General features: G+C 50.6%; 1 protein-coding gene across 1 annotated transcript in view; it reads left to right on the top strand.

Moving 5' to 3' along the window:
• ABR (ABR activator of RhoGEF and GTPase) overlaps positions 1–21,039 on the top strand; it is a 207,990-nt gene that overhangs the window by 870 nt on the left and 186,081 nt on the right. The window lies entirely within an intron of this gene.

Genomic DNA, 21,039 nt, shown 5'->3' with positions numbered 1-21,039 from the left:
GATGAGATGCGCCTGTTTACCCCAAAGCCACTTGTGGAACTTAGAAAAAAAGTGCGCAGCGATGCTCAGCGCGGGTGACTGTGGAAATTAGCCTCGCGGGAGCGGCACCAATAATGAAATGGGGCGTGGGACCAGCCCGTGGGAGGAACCTTCGCCCAGGCCTCGGCCCTTCGGCTCTGGGCGCTACAACACTCGCCCCGTCCCTGCAGCCCGCCCCGCCCCCCGGTCCGGACACCCCGGTCCCTGCAGCCCGTCCCCCAGTCCAGACACCCCCGTCCCTGCAGCCCTCCCCCTGGTCCGGACACCCCAGTCCCTGCAGCCCGCCGCGCCCCGCGGTCCAGATCCCTCCCAGCCGCCCTGAATGTGGATCCTTCTCCCCACCCGCGCCAGCGGCTTCCCACTTCCAGACACTCCTGACTCTTTCTGAGCTCCAGTTTCCAGCCTGTGGAAGCTGAACTCTTCCCCCTCGGGCTTCTGAACCTGTGCCTCATCTTCTCCAGGCTGCTCTGTGCGTGGGAAGCTTCACAGCTCCGCACAGGGAAGCTCCCTGACCCTCGCCAGCCCCCCTTGGCGGACGCGTTGTCTTAGGAGCCTGCGCGCGGCCTGTCGGCTTTCTAGGAGCCTGGGAGCGTGAGAGGAAGGGGAAGGCTTAGAACCGTCTAGTTTCCAGCTCGCCCGGCGCGGGGAGATCATGTCTAGTGCCCGCATTTGATAAAAGAGGAAACTGAAGCTCAGGAGGATGACGTGCTGGCTAGGGTGAGCTGAGGCCTTCCCGGGGCCTCCTGCCACATCTGCTCTCTTCTGAGGACAGGGCCTGGTCTCAGTCGTCTTTGAACCCCCTTCTGGTCGCACCCACAGGGCCTTGAAACAGCGAAAGCTCAGCGAATAATGCCTGAATGAATGCGTGATGGCAGGGAACTGAGCGCCCGGCGGCTCTTCGTAGGTCAGGGAGTGGGAATGGGGCCGAGGAGGAAACTCAGGCGGGATGTGGGGTGGCGTTACTGCCCCTTGCTGCATCTGGGAACGGTCAGAGTCTCCTCAGCCACGCAGAAGGCAGGACACTGGTGGCGTCTGGTTGGGTCAAGCTGCAGGAATTTTAGATGTCTTCCTGCTCAGTGAAGGAGGAGAAAAAAATCACTGATGCTGGGATTGTTCCAAAATCTCCATTATTTGATTTTATCTGGGCGAGTTTGCATTTGAATGAAAAACCGTCCACTTTGCTAAAAGCGCATTTGGAAGGCCCATCAGGTCATCTGTTTTGATCAATTACACTAATTCATTAGCAAAGATTGGCTGCATTTCCAATAGGTCATCCTTTTGTCGCCTGTGCTAGTAACATTTTTATATGTCTCTTTAACGTAAGGGAAGAGCCTGAAGCTTTCACTCTAGTGCCAAGTTGCAAATGCCCTCAATGGAGGCTCCCCCAGGCCCAGGTGCTTCAGAGCTGGCTCCAATCCCATCCCCTCAGACCCACATCCGTCACCCTGCCCAGTGAGCCCGGCGCACTGGAGTTTCCCCAGGGGGTGATGTTTATTTCTGTGAGGTGTCTTGTCTCCCATAGGACACTGGAGCACATAGGGCACCTTGATGCCAGTTAGGAATCGGCGCTGCCCCTGGGAATTGCAAAGCGTGCTCCCCTCCGGGTGGACCAATGATAAGGGTCTCATTCCTCTGGACTAAAGACTCGTGCCAGGGCACATGTCTGGCACTCGTGGCTTTGGCCAGTGAGGCCTGGGCTGTATTTCAGGCACCGTTCCAGCCCCTCTATAGGGCAACCTCCCGTAGAGAAACTGCACAGCCACATGTGTGGGTTCTGCGTCCCGTCTCCAAAGCCTCTTCAGTGAAGAAGTGAGTGGGGGGTGGGCTCACACATGGTTACATGCACACACACACACACATGCTCACCTGCCTGCACACATACATGTGCACACTGTCGCATGCACACATGCAGGCACACACAGCTGCACACACACATATACATGTGCACACTGCCACATACATGCACACACACACCTGCCCACCTTTATACATGTGCACACTGCTACATGCATGCACACGCACACACCTGCACACATTTATACATGTGCACAGTGCCATATGCATGCTCACACACATCTGCCCACCTTTATACATGTGCACACTGCCACATACATGCACGTACACGCACACACCTGCCCACATATATACATGTGCACACTGCCACATACATGCATGCACACACATACGCACACCTGCACACATATATACATGTGCACACTGCCACATACATGCACGCACACGCACACACCTGCACACCTTTATACATGTGCACACTGCCACATACATGCACACACACGCACAGCTGCACACATATATACCTGTGCACAGTGCCACATGCATGCTCACACACATCTGCCCACTTTTATACATGTGCACACTGCCACATACATGCATGTACACGCACACACCTGCCCACATACATACATGTGCACACTGCCACGTACATGCATGCACACATATATGAACACCTGCCCACATATATACATGTGCACACTGCCACGTACATGCATGCACACATATATGCACACCTGCCCACATATATACATGTGCACACTGCCACGTACATGCATGCACACATATATGCACACCTGCACATATCTATACATGTGCACACTGCCATGTACATGCATGCACACACATATGCACACCTGCCGACCTTTATACATGTGCACACTGCTACATACATGCACGCACACGCACATGCACACACCTGCACACATATATACATGTGCACACTGCCACATACATGCATGCACACGCACATGCACACACCTGCACACACATATATATGTGTGCACACTGCCACATGCATGCACACACACGCCTGCATATTTATGTATACATGTGCACGCTGCCACATACATGCACGCACACAGATACGCACACCTGCACACATATGTGTGTGCACATGCACACAAGCTGGGAGAAAGAGCCTTCAAGCATACAGGGAGGCACTAGAGTGTAGCGATCAAGGGCAGGGTTTTCACGATGCGGTGACGCTCACTGAAATGAGTGTGGTCGGCAACTAAAGCAGCCGGGAGGTCTCCCGCCACCACCCTTGTCCTTTGCTGCTGCGTTTTTCTCTGCAGCATTCCCCAAATTACAACCTTAGGTGCTACAATTTTCATGTGGATCTTAACTCACCGCCTCACTCCAGTGAAATGCAAGCTCCAGGCGGGCAGGGATTTTTCCCTCTTTCATTGGCCGTAGCCCCCAAGGCCGCAACAGTGCCTCACACGTATTCAGTGTTCTGTACATACTGCTTGAGGAATGCAGCTGTTTAATGGGACGGGATAGGACAGAAAACAGGTGAGTGTGTTGGCCATGCTGAGCATGATTGGGTTTGGACTCAGTTTCAATTATATGCAGATATGTATGTGTACGCTGGGAACTGACGTAGAATGTGTTTCTTGCTGTGAGAACAGAAACGTTTGCAAACACTGACGAAAACCATGGTTTCTGAAGCTAGACTGCCTGGGTGGCATTAGAAGTTATTTGACTTTTCTGAGTCTCAGTCTCCTCATCTGTAAAATGAGGCTGATAAGCACCTCTTCTCTCATACTGCTGATATGAGAAATGAAAGGGATCACATTTCTAAAGGATTTTGGATAGGCCCTGGCACATAGTAAGCACCCATAAGTGTTAATTAACCAGTACTACAGGTTGTTTTTCTTTGAGTTGCCTTTTTTTTTTTTTCTTTTTTGAGACATAGTCCCGCTCTGTCACCCAGGCTGGAGTGTGGTCGCCCAATCTCGGCTCACTGGAATCTCTGCCTCCCGGGTTCAAGTGATTCTCCTGTCTCAGCCTCCCGAGTAGCTGGGATTACAGGAGTGTGCCACCACGCCTGGGTACTTTTTGTATTTTTAGTAGAGATGGGGTTTCGCCATGTTGGCCAGGGTGGTCTTGAACTCCTGGCCTCCAGTGATCCGCCTGCCTCGGCCTCCCAAAGTGCTGAGATTACAGGCATGAGGCACCACGCCCGGCTGAGTTGCTTCCTCAGAGCTTCCCACGCCCCAGTCATTCTGGATTAAAGATGCTTTGGTTTTCTGGGATGCATGTGGCCGGGTACAATGGCTCACACCTGCAGTTCCAGCCCTTTGGGAGGCTGAGGTGGGAGGATTGCATGAGGCTGGGAATTTGAGACCAGCCTGGGCAATACAGTGAGATCCCATTTCTAAGAAAAAAAAAAAAAAAGTCAGGCCAGGCGTGGTGGCTCACGCCTGTAATCCAAGCACTTTGGAGGCCAAGGTGGGCAGATCACCTGAGGTCGAGTTCAAGACCAGCCTGACCAACATGGTGAAACCCCGTCTTAAAAACAAAGAAAAAAAGCAAAAAAAGAAAAAGTAAAAAAAAAAAGAAAGAAAAATCAGTCAGCTATGGTGGTGTGCACCTCTAGTGCCAGCTGCTCAGGAGGCTGAGGTGGGAGGATTGCTTGAACCCAGGAGGTTGAGGCTGCAGTGAGCTATGACTACTGCTGCACTAGGCCTGAGCAACAGAGTAGTACCCTGTTTCTGAAAAGTATAAATGAATAAGATGCATGTTTCCCCCTCCCAGCAAGGCTCTGACTCTTTCTAGAACCTCCCAGGAAGCAGGACAGGACCCCAGGCAGAGGTGATCTTGGCTCATGGGTCTCTTGCTGGATTGGCTCTACCAGCAGTCACACCCATTATCTGCATTCAGAGGTACTTGAGGTCAGGTTTTATGGGGCAATGCAGGCCCTGCCTTAGTCTCGGGGTTTCAGAGAGAAACACGTGAGGCCTCTCTAGAGAGGCCCAGAAGCAGAGGTGAAAAGGGCCACCTTTGGAAAGGGCCATTTTCTTCTAGGTGAGGGCATGCTAGCAACATCAGAGTGTAAATAAGTTAGTCTGCAGGCCGGGTGCGGTGGCTCATGCCTGTAATCCCAGCACTTTGGGAGGCCGAGGTGGGCGGATCATGAGGTCAAGGGATCGAGACCATCCTGGCCAACGTGGTGAAACCCCATCTCTACTAAAAAATACAAAAATTAGCTGGGCGTGGTGGCACACACCTGTAGTCCCAGCTACTCGGGAGGCTGAGGCAGGAGAATTGCTTGAACCCGGGAGGTGAAGGTTGCAGTGAGCCGAGATGGCGCCACTGCACTTCAGCCTGGCGCCTGGCGACGGAGCGAGACTCTGTATTAAAAAAACAAAAAGTCTGCCAATTCACACAGTATCTTCCTTTCAGCACCTGTAGCCTTGATTGGTACCAGAAAAGATGAAGATCAGCCCGTGCTGGCCTGACGAGGAGTGGGGGACGGCAGAGCAGAGTTGGCTGTGTTGGGTGCAGACCCTGCTGGGAAGCCAGGCCTGTGTCAGTGGCCTGGCCCTGCCCCTCCCCAGGTGTGAGACCACGGGCAAGCCACTGACCCTTCCAAGCCTCAGTCTGTCTGTCCGATGGGAATCGCAGAAATAGCCAGCCCCTCAGCGGCTGACTTACCAGCTCCCGTTCTGAGCACTTTACACACTTTAATTCATTTATACCACACAACACCGTCATGAGATGGGCACTGAGGTTCGGCTCTGCGGCCCCACCCACATCTCGTCTGGAATTGTACTCTCCTCGTGTGGAGGGCGGGGCCTGGGGGGGTGATTGGATCATAGGGACACCCCCCCCCCCCCCCCGCTGTTCTCGTGGTAGTGACTGAGTTCTCGTGAGATCTGCTGGTTTCAGAGTGTTTGGGGATTTCCCCCGCTTCCGGCTCGTTCTCTCTCCTGCCCCGCTTCCGAAGAAGGCGGTTGCTGCTTCTCCGCCTTCTGCCATGATTGTAAGTTTCCTGAGGCCTCCCCAGCCATGGGAAGCTGTGAGTGGATGAAACCTCTTTCACTGATAAATTACCCAGCCTCAGATAGTTCTTTATAGTAGTGTGAAAATGGACTAATACGCGTACCGTTTTTATTTCCATTCTGCCTGAGAATCACCAGGCCTGCCCGTGGTCACCCAGCTTATAAGTAGCACTTAGGATTTGAACCCAGGCAGTCTGGCTTCCAAGTCCATGCTTCAAACACCGAGCTGTACTGCCTCAAATATTAGTACCCGCCTCTCAGGATAGTTAGGAAGATTAAATGCAAGAGAATATTTGAAGAGTTTAGCAGAACACCTGGTGCATGGTGACCACGGAGGGTGTTCGTGTCTGTGTGGGAGTGTGTGTGTGGAGGGGGTTATTGTTTTTTGTTTGTTTGAGACAGAGTCTCACTCTGTCGCCCAGGCTGGAGGACAGTGGTGCAATCCTGGCTTACTGCAACCTTCGCTTCCCAGGTTCAAGCGATTCTGCTGCCTCAGCCTTCTGAGTATGTGGGATTGCAGGTGTGTGCCACCACACCTGGCTAATATTTATATTTTTAGTAGAGACAGGGTTTCACCATGTTGGTCAGGCTGGTCTCGAACTCCTGACTTCAGGTGATCTGCCCACCTTGGCCTCCCAAAGTGCTGGGGTTACAGGTGTGAGCCCTTGCTCCCGACCTGTTATTTTCTTTGTCACTAAAGTCCCTAGGAGACCCCAGACCATCTGCTGGTGATATCAGCCACCAGGGCTGCTGCCCACTCATCCGGCTCCATCCCGGGCAGACGTGGCCTCACAGGTGAGCAGACCATCTGCTGGTTTCCAGGCCTCCTTTCCTTGGCTGTGCCCCCTCGGGCAGACTCAGCTGCAAGCCTGCATTTGGAGACCCTGGCGTTTCCCTGCATGCTGACAGGCTTCTCTGTCACTGCTGCATGGCAGCGCGTGCAGAAGCTGGGTGATACATCTTTTTGGGCGTTTATGCATCCTTTCTGCTGCCTCTGGCATTTCCTGTGCATTTGGACTCTAAACAAATCGCATTATTCTAGCAAAGCCCAAGAGTGCTTTTCAGTCGCATCTTTTTGACTGGCAGTGTCAGATGATAAAGTAAACGTCGTTAATATTTTAAACTGGTGTCATTTTCTCCATGTGTTAAACTTTGCTTATGGAGACAAGTGTTTTCTGTTTTTGCTGGCCCTTGGAATTCATCCATCCATTCAACCATCCGTCCATCCATCCATCCATCCACCCACCCACCCACCTACCCATATGTCCGTCCATCCATCCATCCACCCACCCAGCTACCCCGTCCATCCGTCCATCCATCCATCCATCCACCCACCCACCTACTCATATGTCGGTCCATCCATCCATCCATCAACCCACCTACCTGTATGTCCGTCTGTCCGTCCATCCATCCATCCATCCATCCATCCGTCCGTCCATCCATCCACCCCACTCAACAAGCATTTGTCAAGGTCTTACTTCTCGCCAGGCCTGTGTTAAGAGATGACACTGGACAGGTTGGTGACCTACCTTCAAGATTCTCACTAGTGGCCGGGCGCAGTGGCTCATGCTGTAATCCCAGAACTTTGGGAGGCTGAGGTGGGTGGATCACCTGACATCAGGAGTTCAAGACCAGCCTGGCCAACATGGTGAAACCCCGTCCCTACTAAAAATACAAAAAACTTAGCCGGGCGTGGTGGTGGGCGCCTGTAATCCCAGCTACTTGGGAGGCTGAGGCAGGAGAATCGCTTGAATTTGGGGGGTGGAGCTGGGATCATGGCGGTGCATTCCAGCCTGGGCAGCAGAGCAAGACTCGGTCTCAAAAAAAAAGATTCTCTTTTTTTTTTTGGCTCTTTTTTTTTCTGGCTCTTTGGCTCTTGGGGTGGCATACGTAGGTTTTTGGATAAAACAACTTTCCAGTGGGTGACTGGAGGTTAAATCCTGAGATGAGTGACTAAGGAATGTTGTTTAGAACCGTAGCGACCTTCAAGAGCCTAGCAGGGGAGGACAGTCTTAGAGTTGAGGTTCTGCCTTTTCCACACTCCAGGCAGAGGAAGACCCTGAAACCCTGAAAGGAACCTCCAGGTCAGGAGCTCAGAGCCCTCAAGGTGGGCTGAGGAGCCGGATCCGGGCTCTTCCCCATTGCATCCTGCAGTCTCCCTTCGTGGAATCTTAAGCAGGGGATGCTGATGACGTGAGTCCTTTCAAGGTCACGGTCACAGGAGCAGGAGGTCGGTTCACGGAGCCCCAGCCATCTCAGCAGGTAGAAATTTCCTAAGTCAAAACGCTGAGGCTCTGAGAGGTAAAGAAACCCGTGTCACCCGCTAGCATGTGGTGGAGTCAGCATTTGAACCAGAGTCAGTCCGCAAAGTTGACCCTTTTAACTTCCAGCCTGGGCAGCCAGTAGAACACCAGACTTCCCTACTCAGGAGGCCCCACCCCGTTGGATTCTGGAAGGTTACTGATGGATACTTTTATTTTATTTATTATTATTATTATCATTATTTGAGACAGAGTCTTGCTTAGTCGCCGAGACTGGAGTGCAGTGGTGCGATCTCAGCTCACTGCAAACTCCGCCTCCCAAGCTCAAGCCATTCTTGTGCCTCAACCTCCCAAATGGCTGGGATTACAGGCACACGCCACCAGGCCCAGCTAATTTTTGTATTTTTAGTAGAGATGGGGTTTCACCATGTTGGTCAGGCTGGTCTTGAACTCGTGACCTCAGGTGATCTGCCCACCTCAGCCTCCCAAAGTGCTGGGATTACAGGTGTGAGTCACCACGCCTGACCTATTTTATTTTAAGACAGGGTTTCACTCTGTTGCCCAGGCTGGAGTGCAGTGGCACAAACACGGCTCACTGCAGCCTTCACCTCCCGAGTTCAAGCGATCTTCCCACCTCAGCCTCCCAAGTAGCTGGGACTGCAGGTACATGCCACCATGCCTGGGTAATTTTTATTCTTTTTGTAAAGACAGGGTTTCACTATGTTGCCCAGGCTCGTCTAGAACTCCCAGGCTCAAGTGATCCTTGCTCCCCCACCTCCCACAGTGCTGAGATTACAGACATGAGCTACCACACCTGGCCCTGAGACTTTTATTTTTAATCCTTATGGGAAATGAATTTCCTCCTAGGTAGTCGTGTTACCTGGTTCATCTGTAACCTGATGGGTTTTCTCCCCTTCCCATCAGTGGCTAAGGAGATTGTTGCTCCTGGAAGAATTACTTGTGTTCAGTGGATGTCTGAGTAACTTAATTTGAAGGATTGAATTCTCAGCCTTTGCTGTGGTAGCCATGCATGGTGGCTCACGCCTGGAATCCCAGCACTCTGGGAGGCTGAGGCGGGCCGATCACTTCAGGACAGGAGTTTGAGACCACCCTGGCCAACATGGTGAAACCCCGTCTCTACTGAAAACACAAACTTAGCCAGGGACAGTGGCACACGCCTGTAATCCCAGCTACTAGGGAGGCTGAGGCAGGAGAATCGCCTGAACCCAGGAGGCAGAGGTTGCAGTGAGCCGAGATCGCGACACTGTAGTCCAGTCTGGGTGAGAAAGTGAGAACCTGTCTCCAAAAAAACAGCCATTTGAGACACCTGAGCTGGTGGTTTGCTGTGATTCATTTGTAGCCAGAGCTGATATTGCACCACTGTTTGCTTGGCTCTTGAGGGCTTCTTTCCGACCAAACCTCCACCATCTTCACCTCACCAATGCTTTACCTGCCAGCGAGAGGGTGGAGGGGGAGTCTGTTTAACAGTTCCTTCCTGCTGTACGAGCAGTTAACACAACCAAGTCCGGAACCTTTTCTGTTCCTCTGTTCTGTCTGTTTTTCTCCTGGGTAAGGGACTGTTCACAAAGCTCACTCTGGGTTTCACTCTGGATCCTTATGTTTTAAAATCAGCTTTTCCTTGGCTTCGGAATCATAGTACAAGCATTTTCCCCATCTGAAAAATGGGATGGCTATTTCCTAGTTTTCAGGGTCATGAGGCTTATGTCAGATGAGTTAATGACCCTCTCTAAGCTTCAGGCTCCTTGCCCATAAGATGGGCGTGGTAGCTGGTGTCTGTAATCCCAGCTACTCGGGAGGCTGAGGCAGGAGAATTGCTTGAACTGGGAGGCGGAGGTTGCAGGAAGCCGAGATTGCGTCATTGCACTCCAGCCTGGGTAATGAGGGAAACTCTGTCTAAAAAAAAAAAAAAAAAAAAAAAAAGGCGGTGGTGATGGTAATAGGACTATTTCAGGGACTTGCTGTGAAGCCTGCCTGTTATTAAACCCCTCACACCCGCCCGTGCTGTGCACTGTTTTTGCTGCTGTTACAAGTCCCGGATTTTCAGTTGGCTAAACCAGGTGGCTGCTTACAGTTGAATCTCTCCAGGAATAGTTTCCAAGCCTCTTCTCTCCCTTCTCACTTACCCCTGTCCCTAGTCCAGAGGTGTTTTGCTTCTTTAGAGGAAGACAAACTTTCTGGGTCCTTTGCGGTCTCTGATGCTTCCCTGTCAAGCCCTGTCTCCCTTGACGTCTACAAAACCACCATCTGGCGTCTTATTTTCTACCTTTTAAGCAGACGCTTTCAGCCAGTGCTCATCCCCCCCAGCGTCTTCCCCTCTGCTTCCCCAAACCCCTCCCAAACCAACCCCTCCTTTAAGGCCTGATTTTCCGTGGAACCTGGGATTGGTTAAGATCGGGATTTGCCGTGTATGATAAAACTCAAAAAAGTAGCTTAAACAAGATAGAGGCTTACATATCTTGCATGGAAGAGAATTCCAGAGGCCAGCAGTCCTGGGGGAGTATGGTAACTGCGTGCTCAGCAGGAATGCGGGCTTTTCAGTCTTTCTGCTCTTCTCTCCCCAAGCTTGCCTCCTGGTCTAAAACAGCTGCTAGCGATCCAGCCATCACATTCACGTTTCAGGCAGGAATTAGAAGAATGGGAAGAGGAGCGTAAGGGCGAGTGGCGGCTGCTGGTCTGTCTTTCAAGGGACTTTCCTGGGAACCCCTCGTGACGATTTCTGTTTTTATCTCCTTAGCCACCTCAAGCTGTAAGGGAGGCTGGGAAATGCGTGTTCTCTCTGGGCATATGGCCACCTAAGATAAAATAGGGGCTCTGTCCCAAGGAAAAACAGAAGAATTGCTATTGTGTGGGCAGCTAGCAGCCTCTGGCACAAGCCTCTTCCAACCACTCCGACCCATCTTGTGGTTCTCCAAGTGAGCCCCACGCTGCACAAGCATCTTATTATTATGCCATCTATTAATTTATTGACCCAGCAAACAAATAGCCACTGAACCACTGCTCTGCGCAAGGCACTGGCCTTTTACGTGTCTACTGTGAGGCACTGCTCTGAATCTAAGAGGTTAGCTGGCTGCTCGAACGCAGGGACCATCATTTATACCGCTTTTCTCCCTCCCAACAATATCCTTCACAGAGCTGGGCTCGGGGCAGGCACTTGATGAGTTCCTGGCTGATTTTAGCATAGTCACGAATGAGGCCGGGCGCCATGGCTCACGTGTGTCATCCCAGCACTTTGGGAGGCCGAGGCGGGCGGATCACCTGAGATCAGGAGAAACCCCATCTCTGCTAAAAATACAAAATTAGCCAACGGTGGCGGTGCATGCTGTAATCCCAGCTACGCGGGAGGCTGAGGCGGAGGTTGCGGAGAACCGAGATCCCTCTGTTGCACTCCAGCCTGGGCAGCAAGAGGGAAACTCCACCTCAAAAAAAAAAAAAAAAAGAATAGTCAGGAATGAAAAGCTCAGTGAAAAAAATATATTCCCCGCCTTGGTACTGTGCTGGGAAATTCTGGTTGTGTAAGGCCTGTTGAGTTTGATCTGGTTTTCAGGAACCCATGCGAGGAGGGTGGGGAGTGCATCGTCCGCACACATCAGGGCTCTGTTGTCATCACAGGACTTATGCAAGTGTGGGGCAGATTTGGCTGTTTTGGAAACTGAGCTCTGTGCACCATGCTAGAATTAAAAGCAGACGTCTCTGTGACCGCCTGACTTGTGCCGCTGCTCCGTGTACCCGTATTCACACCACGTGCGCCTCTCCCCGTTTCTGCGCCTCGTGGCTGCAGAGTAAATCTGCCGTCTTTCCGCCACCATCCGGCTCCTGTCTTCCCGTTTGACGGCCGCTGCAGTCTGCCTGAGGTGACTGTGTCTGAGGGAGGTTGCCTGGAGCTCCTGTCGCGTTTGTCAACCGCTGAGAAAAGGATTACTTTAAAATTGCTATTGACACAGGGGAGGGAAGGAACTAGCGTGTATTTAGCACGTACTATCCGCAAGGCACCAGGTGCTTTACCTACATCCTCACGTTCGATTTTCAGAAGTCTCCTAAAGGAAGCGCTGCTGTTCTCATTTTGTGGGTGGGGAGACGGAGGCTCTGGCTGGTTAACTAATAAGCCGTAATAAGCCGAGATCTAGCGCTAAGTGGTGGGGCTTTTTCTCCAGCTTTGAAAATTAATTAATTTTTATTAAGAGATAATTCATGTTGATCAGGCACAGTGGCTCATGCCTGTAATCCCAGCACTTTGGGAGGCCAAGGCGGGCAGATCACGAGGTCAGGAGTTTGAGACCATCCTGGCCAACATGGTGAAACCTCGTCTCTACTAAGAATACAAAAGTTAGCCAGGTGTGGTGGTGTGTGCCTCTAATCCCAGCTACTTGGGAGGCTGAGGCGGGAGAATCCTTTGAACACGGGAGGCAGAGGTTGTAGTGAGCTGAGATCACACCGCTGCACTCCAGCCTGGACAACAAGAGCAAGACTCCATCTCAAAAAAAAAAAAAAAAAAAAAAGAATATCTAGATGCTCATGTCACCATCCCTAATCTAAACTCTAAGTCACTGCAATAACTGAGTCTTCTGCCTTCAGCCTTTTCCCTCCAGCTCCCAGCTTTTATGTTTCACATTAAATCCAAATGATTTCTCTAGCCCCTAAGTCCAGTTATGCACCCCCTGCTGGCACTCTTCAATGGCTTCCTGCCACCTGCAGAATAATCTCTGCGATCCTTCGATGCGATGTGCCAGGCCCTCTGTGACCTCCACAACCCCCCCACCAGTGTGGACACCTGCTGCTCCTGTGATGCTGAACTGCTTACAGCCTCCAAGCTCACCTTGCACACTCATTGCTCAGCATTTCCATGGATATGCCCTCTTCACGTTGTCCATGTGATAGACAGATTCCTGTTCATTCAGGTCTTGGCTGGGAGGCTGCCTCCTCTGTGAAGCCTTCCCTGCCTTCCCTAGGTACAGCTAGGAGCTGGGTCTCAATTAGGAGGGCGTTTGGCAAACAACAGAACCCCCTACCCCTGCCCCATCTCAGTGGCTATGGTAGGCAGAATCATGGCTTCTAAACATGTCCACATCCTCATTCCTGAATTTGTATGTTATATTACATGGCAGGAGGCACATCCTCATCCCTGAACTTGTATGTTATATTACATGGTAGAAGGAACTTTGCAGATGTGATCAAATGGGGGACGCTTTCTTTCTTTTCTTTTCTTCTCTTTCTCTCTCTCTCCTCTCTCTCTCTCTCTCTTTCTTTCTTTCTTTTTTGAGATGGAGTCTTGCATGACTCTGTCACCCAGGCTGGAGTGCAGCGGCACGGCCCCACCCAGGCTGGAGTGCAGTGGTGGTATCTTGGCTCACGGCAACCTCTGCTCCTGGATTCAAGTGATTCTCCTGCCTCAGCCTCTTGAGTAGCTGGGATTACAGGCATGCACCACCTTGCCCGTCTAATTCTTGTATTTTTAGTTGAGATGGGGTTTCACCACGTTGGCCAGGATGGTCTCAAACTCCTGACCTCAGGTGATCTGCCCACCTTGCCTCCCAAATTGCTGGGATGACAGGCATGATTCTGACATGGAGGAATTATCCTGGATCATCTAGGGGGGCTCCATGGAATCACAAGGGTCTTAAAACTGGAAACGTAATGCACAACGTTAGAAATGACTAAGTTATTGTACTGTTTCACTCCGCAACTTGCTAGAAGGATTCACAGGACTCACGATTTTTTTTTTGCTGAGGATACAGAGCAAAAGCAGCTGGAAAAAGCTAGGCCTGAGCAGACTCCAGAGAAGCCCACAGAGGCTTGTGATGTCCTTCCTCCTCTGAGGCAGTCTCCGTCTCTGAGATCAAACTGCAGGACATACGTGGGCTATCTTTGCCCAAAGAGGTCTGAGTCTCAAAGTCTGAGACTTTTATGGGAGGCTGGCACATAGGTGTATCCTGCTGCACAAGCAGCCAGGGCACAAGAAAATAAGGACCCAACAATAAAATTAAACCAGATGTATATCATCAGGCTTGATGGCTTTTGCAAAGGAAAATGATAAAACTGACGGCATGGTTCATTGCTGCAGGTGCAAAATTATGAGGTCACTAACATAGTGAAAAGAATCCTCCTTGTCACCTATGATGGGTGTGTGAGACCATGACTGGGCGCGGTGGCTCGCGTCCGTAATCCCAGCACTTTGGGAGGCTGAGGCAGGAGGATCACTTGAGCTCAGGAGTTTGAGACCAGCCTGGCCAACATGGTGAAACCCCATCTCTACTAAAAATACAAAAATTAGCCGGGCATGGTGGCAGGCACCTGTAATCCCAGCTACTCGGGAGGCTGAGGCAGGATAATTGCCTGAACGCAGGAGGCAGAGGTTGCAGTGAGCCGAGATCACGTCCCTGCACTCCAGCCTGGGTGACAGAGCGAGACTCTGTCTCCAACAAACAAACGAACAGAAAAAAAATACTAGAATTAAAAACCGGGGAAACCTATTGTGTGCATGACGTCATTGATTCCTAGTATGTTAACTTCATTTGTGAGGGTGGAAGGCCTAAAGATCTGATTGCTCAGCTCTCTGAAAAATGTGATTTCCTTGGGGATTTTGCCCATTCGGAATATATGAGGAATTCAGAGAAGTCTGGCGTACGCTGCAGTTTTCCAGGGTCTTTGTTAATTGGACCTGGAGGGCCATCTTGGCAACCTACTCATCACTTACAGCATTATTTCTTTTTTTTTTTTTTTTTTTTTTTATAAGGAGTTTCGCTCTTGTTACCCAGGCTGGAGTGCAATGGCGTGATCTCGGCTCACCGCAACCTCTGCCTCCTGGGTTCAGGCAATTCTCCTGCCTCAGCCTCCTGAGTAGCTGGGATTACAGGCACGTGCCACCATGCCCAGCTAATTTTTTGTATTTTTAGTAGAGACGGGGTTTCACCATGTTGACCAGGATGGTCTCGATCTCTTGACCTCATGATCCACCCGCCTCAGCCTCCCAAAGTGCTGGGATTACAGGCTTGAGCCACCGCGCCCGGCCATTATTTCAAATAGTAAAGGACAGACTCGGCAGGGTACGGTGGCTCACACCTGTAATCCCAGCACTTTGGGTGGCCAAGGTGGGTGGATCACAAGGTCCAGAGTTCAAGACCAACCTGTGAAACCCTATCTCTACTAAAAATACAAAAATTAGCCGGGCGTGGTGGCAGGTGCCTGTAGTCCCAGCTACTCGGGAGGCTGAGGCAGGAGAATCGCTTGAACCCGGGAGGCAGAGGTTGGGCTGAGCTGAGATCGTGCCATTGCACTCCAGCATGAGTCACAAAGTGAAACTCCCATCAAAAAAAAAAAAAAAAAAAAAAAGGAAAGACTCATTAGCAAAAGTTTGAAATCATCCATTTGTAGTTGGGGACAGCTGACTATGATGAGTTGGTTTTGCCTTGCTGGATGCTGAGTAGAAGTATATGTCACATGCATACTTTACTCAGTATGTTCCCATGAGACTAAGCATGATTCTTCTCATTCTGTCCTGACAAGTGTGGAGACAGTGAGTCACTTGTCCAGAGTCACGCAGCTAACACAGGACAGAGTCAGGACTGGAACACAGCTCTTTGTGAGGCCAAAGATATTCTCTGCTCCCTCGCCACTGACTGCTACCTCTCCAGACTACAGCTCTTCACTCTAGAATAAAGTGATTGTACTAGATAGTTTTCCAGACAGACCTATGTTCTATGGACCCCAGTAAGTTAAATGAGCTGAGACTATGTACCAAGTAAGGTTAAGATCCTGGCTTTGAATCAGAGGAACCTGGTTTGGGTCTGGGCAGTCGGCCACTTGTTATTTTGTGCCCTTCACCTAGTTACTTCACCTGTCTACAAACCTAGTTTCTTTTCTATACAATAAGGATCATTATACCAAACTTGGCGTTGCAAAGGTTAAATGAAATAACGTACAGAAAATGGGTAGCATGAGGTCTGGCATGTGGTGTGCTCCATATAAATGCAAACAGCTACTGCGTGATGGTCAAGTGCATGCTGGCCAAGGCGGGCGGATCACTTGAGGTCAGGAGTTCGAGACCAGCCCGTCCAACATGGTGAAACCCCGTCTCTACTAAAATTATAAAAACTAGCCAGGTGTGGTGGCGGGCGCCTGTAATCCCAGCTCTCGGGAGGCTGAGGCAGGAGAATCACTTGAACCTGGGAGGCACAGGTTGCAGTGAGCCGAGATCGCGCCAGTGCACTCCAGCCTGGGCAACAGAGCGAGACTCCGTCTCAAAATAAAATAAAATAAGAGCACGCTATCTAGGACGGCATTGCCTGAGTTTGAATCACAGCTCTGCCACTTAACTGCCATGTGACCTTGCGCAAGTTACTCCACCTTTCTGTGCCTCAGTTTGTTTGTTTTGTTTGTTTATTTATTTATTCATTCTTTCTTTCTTTATCCAGCCTAAAATGTCAGTGCCTCCTCAGTTTTTATATTTGTAGACCAGGGGATGATGATAACACAGTATCAATAGCTGATTAAGTTGGTGTAAAGTTTGAATAGATCAGTATGTGTGTGTGTCCTCAACCGGACCCGACACATAGGGGCCACTCGGTATGTGCTGGGTAATTGCGTTACGATCACATGGTTGCTAGTTTGGCCGCGCTTGTAGCTGAAGTAGACTCCAAGGGTGGAAAACGGTATCTTGCTCATCAGTTGCCTGGTCATCACCTTCACTGAGACTGGAAATCCTGCAGTTTGAATGACCCAAGAGCTGGAGCACTGAAGCCTCTGATTATGGATGCCTTGCAGCTGCAGCCTGGAGAGGAGGGCGAGGTGGCCCTTGTGCTGTCGGCTGGGGTTGGGGTCCTGTGACGGAGGAAACCCTGTTTTACAGGCAGCTGCCTTCCCTTCTGTTTGGCTGTGTGATTGCGCCTTTTCCCTTTACAGTATTTTAAAGCATCTCGAGGAATGCGGAGCCCACTCCCGCGGACAGCAGGGAAAGCCGCAGCACGCCACGTCTCTCACAAGCCTTGCTGGTGCTCTGCGGCCCCACCCAGGCAGCAGGCTGGGGCGACATCCACTGGCTCCCTATGCTGGGCTTCGTTATGGGGTCCCTGAACACCCCCGGACCCCCCACGCCCGTCCTCATTGTCTCACAGGCACAGAGCTGCTTCCTGAATGCCCAGCTTGTTGGTAACCTTTCTGGGCTGGCAGTAAGCACACAGAAATTAATTATTCATATCGGTTTGCTGAAGGAGCTATTGTTCGCGGAGGTGACTCCCTTTTGGCCATGAGACCCAGAACTCTCCAGGCAGGGCCTTTAGACAGGCGGAGGACAGTGCGGTCCTTAGAGGCAGCTGCTGGGGCAGGGTGGCACACGGCGGCCCAGGCTGGGTACGGTCTGCTAATGGGCTTTGTTTGGGCTGCAGAAGGTTACAACAAAATTGAATTGGTTTAAAACCAGGAGGTTGGCTGGGCGCGGTGGCTCAGGCCTGCAATCCCAGCACTTTGGGAGGCCAGGGTGGGTGGATCACGAGGTCAGGAGGTCGAAAGCAGCCTGACCAACATGGTGAAACCCCATCTCAACTCAAAATACAAAAATGAGCTGGACGTGATGGTGCGTGCCTATAGTCCCAGCTACTTGGGAGGCTGAAGCAAGAGAATCACTTGAACCCAGGAGGCAGAGGTTGCGGAGACCTGAGATCGTGACACTACACTCCAGCTTGGGCGACAGAGCAGGACTCTGTCTCAAAAAGACAAAACAAGGCCGGGCGCGGTGGCTCACGTCTGTAATCCCAGCACTTTGGGAGGCCGAGGTGGGCAGATCACGAGGTCAGGAGTTTGAGACCAGCCTGGCCAACATGGTGAAACCCCATCTCTACTAAAAATACAAAAGTTACCCGGGCGTCGTGATGCATGCCTGTAATCCCAGCTACTTGGGAGGCTGAGGCAGGAGAATTGCTTGAACCTGGGAGGCGGAGGTTGCAGTGAGCTGAGATCGCGTCACTGTACTCCAACCTGGGTGACAGAACAAGTCTCTGTCTCAAAAAAAAAAAAAAAAAAAAAAGCCAGGAGGCAAACCTAGCAGTGTGGATTTCTGGCTTTTCTTGACAGATGGGAAGATGGGCAGTGTGTACGGGAGGCATTAGTCAGAGCTGAGTGGCCCCTTCGGAGTAGACATGATTTTGCCGATGGCGTCAGCCTTCCTCCAGCCCTTCCTCCTTTCACTGTGAGAGGGGTGAGTCTAGGGCAGGGAACAGAGGAAGACGTGGAGCTGGGTTTGCGTCGGCCTCTGCCCTAACTTCCGTGTGACTCTAGGCAAATGCCACAGCCCTCGCGGGCCTCAGTCTCCACTGCAGCTCGGGGTGGTGACAGTGTCCCCACCTCACAAATTTGTGAGGACTAAATGGGTTGATGTAAGGGCTGAGCCTGGCACATAGTAGGTTCTATTTAGGGGTTCAGTTTCTTTCTTTTTTTTTGAGAGAGGGTCTTGCTCTGTCGCCAGGCTGGAGTGCAGTGGGGCAATCTCGGCTCCTGCAACCTCTGCTTCCTGGGCTCAAGTGATCCTCCTGCCTCAGCCTCCTGAGCAGTTGGAACTGCAGGCACGCACCACCATGCCTACCTGATTTTTGTTTTTTTTGTAGAAATGGGATTTTGGGGCTAGGCACGATTGGTCACGCCTGTAATCCCAGCACTTTGGGAGGCCAATGCGGCCAGATCACCTGAGGTTGGGAGTTCAAGACCGGCCTGACCAACATGGAGAAACCCCTTGTCTACTAAAAATACAAAATTAGCCTGGCATGGTGGCACATGCTTGTAATCCCAGCTACTCAGGAGACTGAGGCAGGAGAATTACTCGGACCTGGGAGGCGGAGGTTGCGATGAGCCGAGATCACGCCATTACACTGCAGCCTGGGCAACAAGAATGAAACTCCATCTCAAAAAAAGAAAAAGAAAAAAGAAAAGGGGTGTTGCCATGTTGCCCAGGCTGGTCTTGGACTCCCGGACTCGAGCAATCTGCCTGCCTCCGCCTCCCAAAGTGCTGGGTCTATAGGCCTCAGCCACCAAACCTGGTCAAAAGCAATGCTTCTTTTGTTTGAGTATCTTACTTGGAGAGAAATAGAACTTGGCCATTGAGCTTGTACACACTGAGATAGCTGCCACATTACAGGGAAAGACTAGGTACAATCAGAATTTTTATATTCAAATCTTAAATCTCTCCTTTATATTCCTTTAAATTGCTATTGAGTGAACTGTAGACATTCGGCATTGTTAGGGTAATTTAAACTTGTTAAGGAATAATTTAAATATTTTGCCTAAGTCATCCCTGCAGTGGTGGTTACCCGTGGAGAGAAAATATATAAAATACACACACATATACACATACATATACACACACACACATGCACACATACACACACACACACATACACACATATACATATGCTCATACACACATGCACTTACACACACATACATACACATACATACGCTCATACACATATACACACATACATATGCACATATACACACACGCACATACACATATTTGCACACACACAAGCACATACACACATACACATATGCACATACACATACACGTGCACATACGTACACATACGTACATACACTCACACATACGTACACATACACACACATACACACATACATACACATATATACGGACATACACACACATAGATACACATACATATACACGCACATACACTTACACACATACACATACACACATACACACACACACACACACACACACACACCCCTATCGTAAAGTCCAAAAACTGATGAAAGCAAAAATAAGTGATGATTTTAGGCTGCAGGGATCTAAAGATCCCTAATCTTTAGTTTTAAGGTTGTGGGGGTGGCGGGAAGTCCTGTATAACATTTCACATCTCTCCAAAATAGAAACAGCGTCACTGCGTCTTAGACTGCTGTTTTTTGTTTGTTTGTTTTGTTTTTGTTTTTGTTTTTGAGACAGAGTCTTGCTCTGTTGCCTAGGCTAGAGTGTGGTGGCGTGTTCTCGGCTCACCACAACCTCTGTCTCCCCGGTTCAAGCGATTCTCCTGCCTCAGCCTTCCGAGTAGCTGGGACTACAGGCGTGCACAACCATGCCAGCTAATTTTTGTATTTTTAGTAGAGACAGGGTTTCACCATGTAGGCCAGGCTGGTATTGAACTCCTGACCTCAGGTGACCCTCCCGCCTTGGCCTCCCAAAGTGCTGGGACTACAGACAGGGTCTGAGCCATCGAGCCCGGCCGAAGCCGCCTTGTTTTCGCCATCTTGTCTCTTTGGAACCACAGAGCCTGTCATCTTTGAAGAAGCGAAATCACTGTGGGGTTACAGTGTCTTTGCGCAGTCTGTGCGCAGTCTCTGAGAAGCTGGCACGGAAGAACTTAGGGGCTAAGATGAAGACCTTCAACCTCTGCAGCCTTAATTCACCCCGAGTAATACCTGCTTAGTCACCTAAAACACAGCCCTCTTCCTGCTCTTCAGACGCCCCTTAGTTTGCGTGGGCCTCAAATCATGGTGTGTAGGTGAATTAATTGCAGGCGCCGCGTCTGGAAGAAAAACAGAATCCGCGGCTTCCTGTCTGGTCACTTCCCAGCCTGACCTGCCTCCCACTCTGAGCGTATTACAAAATTAAGAGGTTTTAGAAGCTGAAAGGGAAAGAAGTAGCTTTTGTTTCTGGGCTGCAGCTTGCTTCGTGACATATTGCGGAGAAAGGGCTGTGCTGTGGGCGAGGGATTCACTCTGACTATCTGCAGCCCCCTTCAAGGATGTGTTGGGGGAATTTCACCCTCCCTTTAGTTGTTTGGCAAAAGGGTGAAAAACTTCTTGAGTCCAAATCCCCATCCCAGATATAGCTTCTCCCCAAGTACCTTTCTTTTTTTTTAATCTCTCTCTCATTTTATTTTATTATTACTATCTTTTTTTTTTTTTTTTTTTTT

The sequence above is a fragment of the Sapajus apella genome, unplaced genomic scaffold (assembly GCF_009761245.1).
Source record: "Sapajus apella isolate SASKATOON/1434 unplaced genomic scaffold, GSC_monkey_1.0 scaffold136, whole genome shotgun sequence".
Classification (NCBI taxonomy): Eukaryota; Metazoa; Chordata; class Mammalia; order Primates; family Cebidae; genus Sapajus; species Sapajus apella.
Note: the sequence above shows the minus strand (reverse complement) of the source record. Positions and strands in the feature narration are given on the sequence as shown.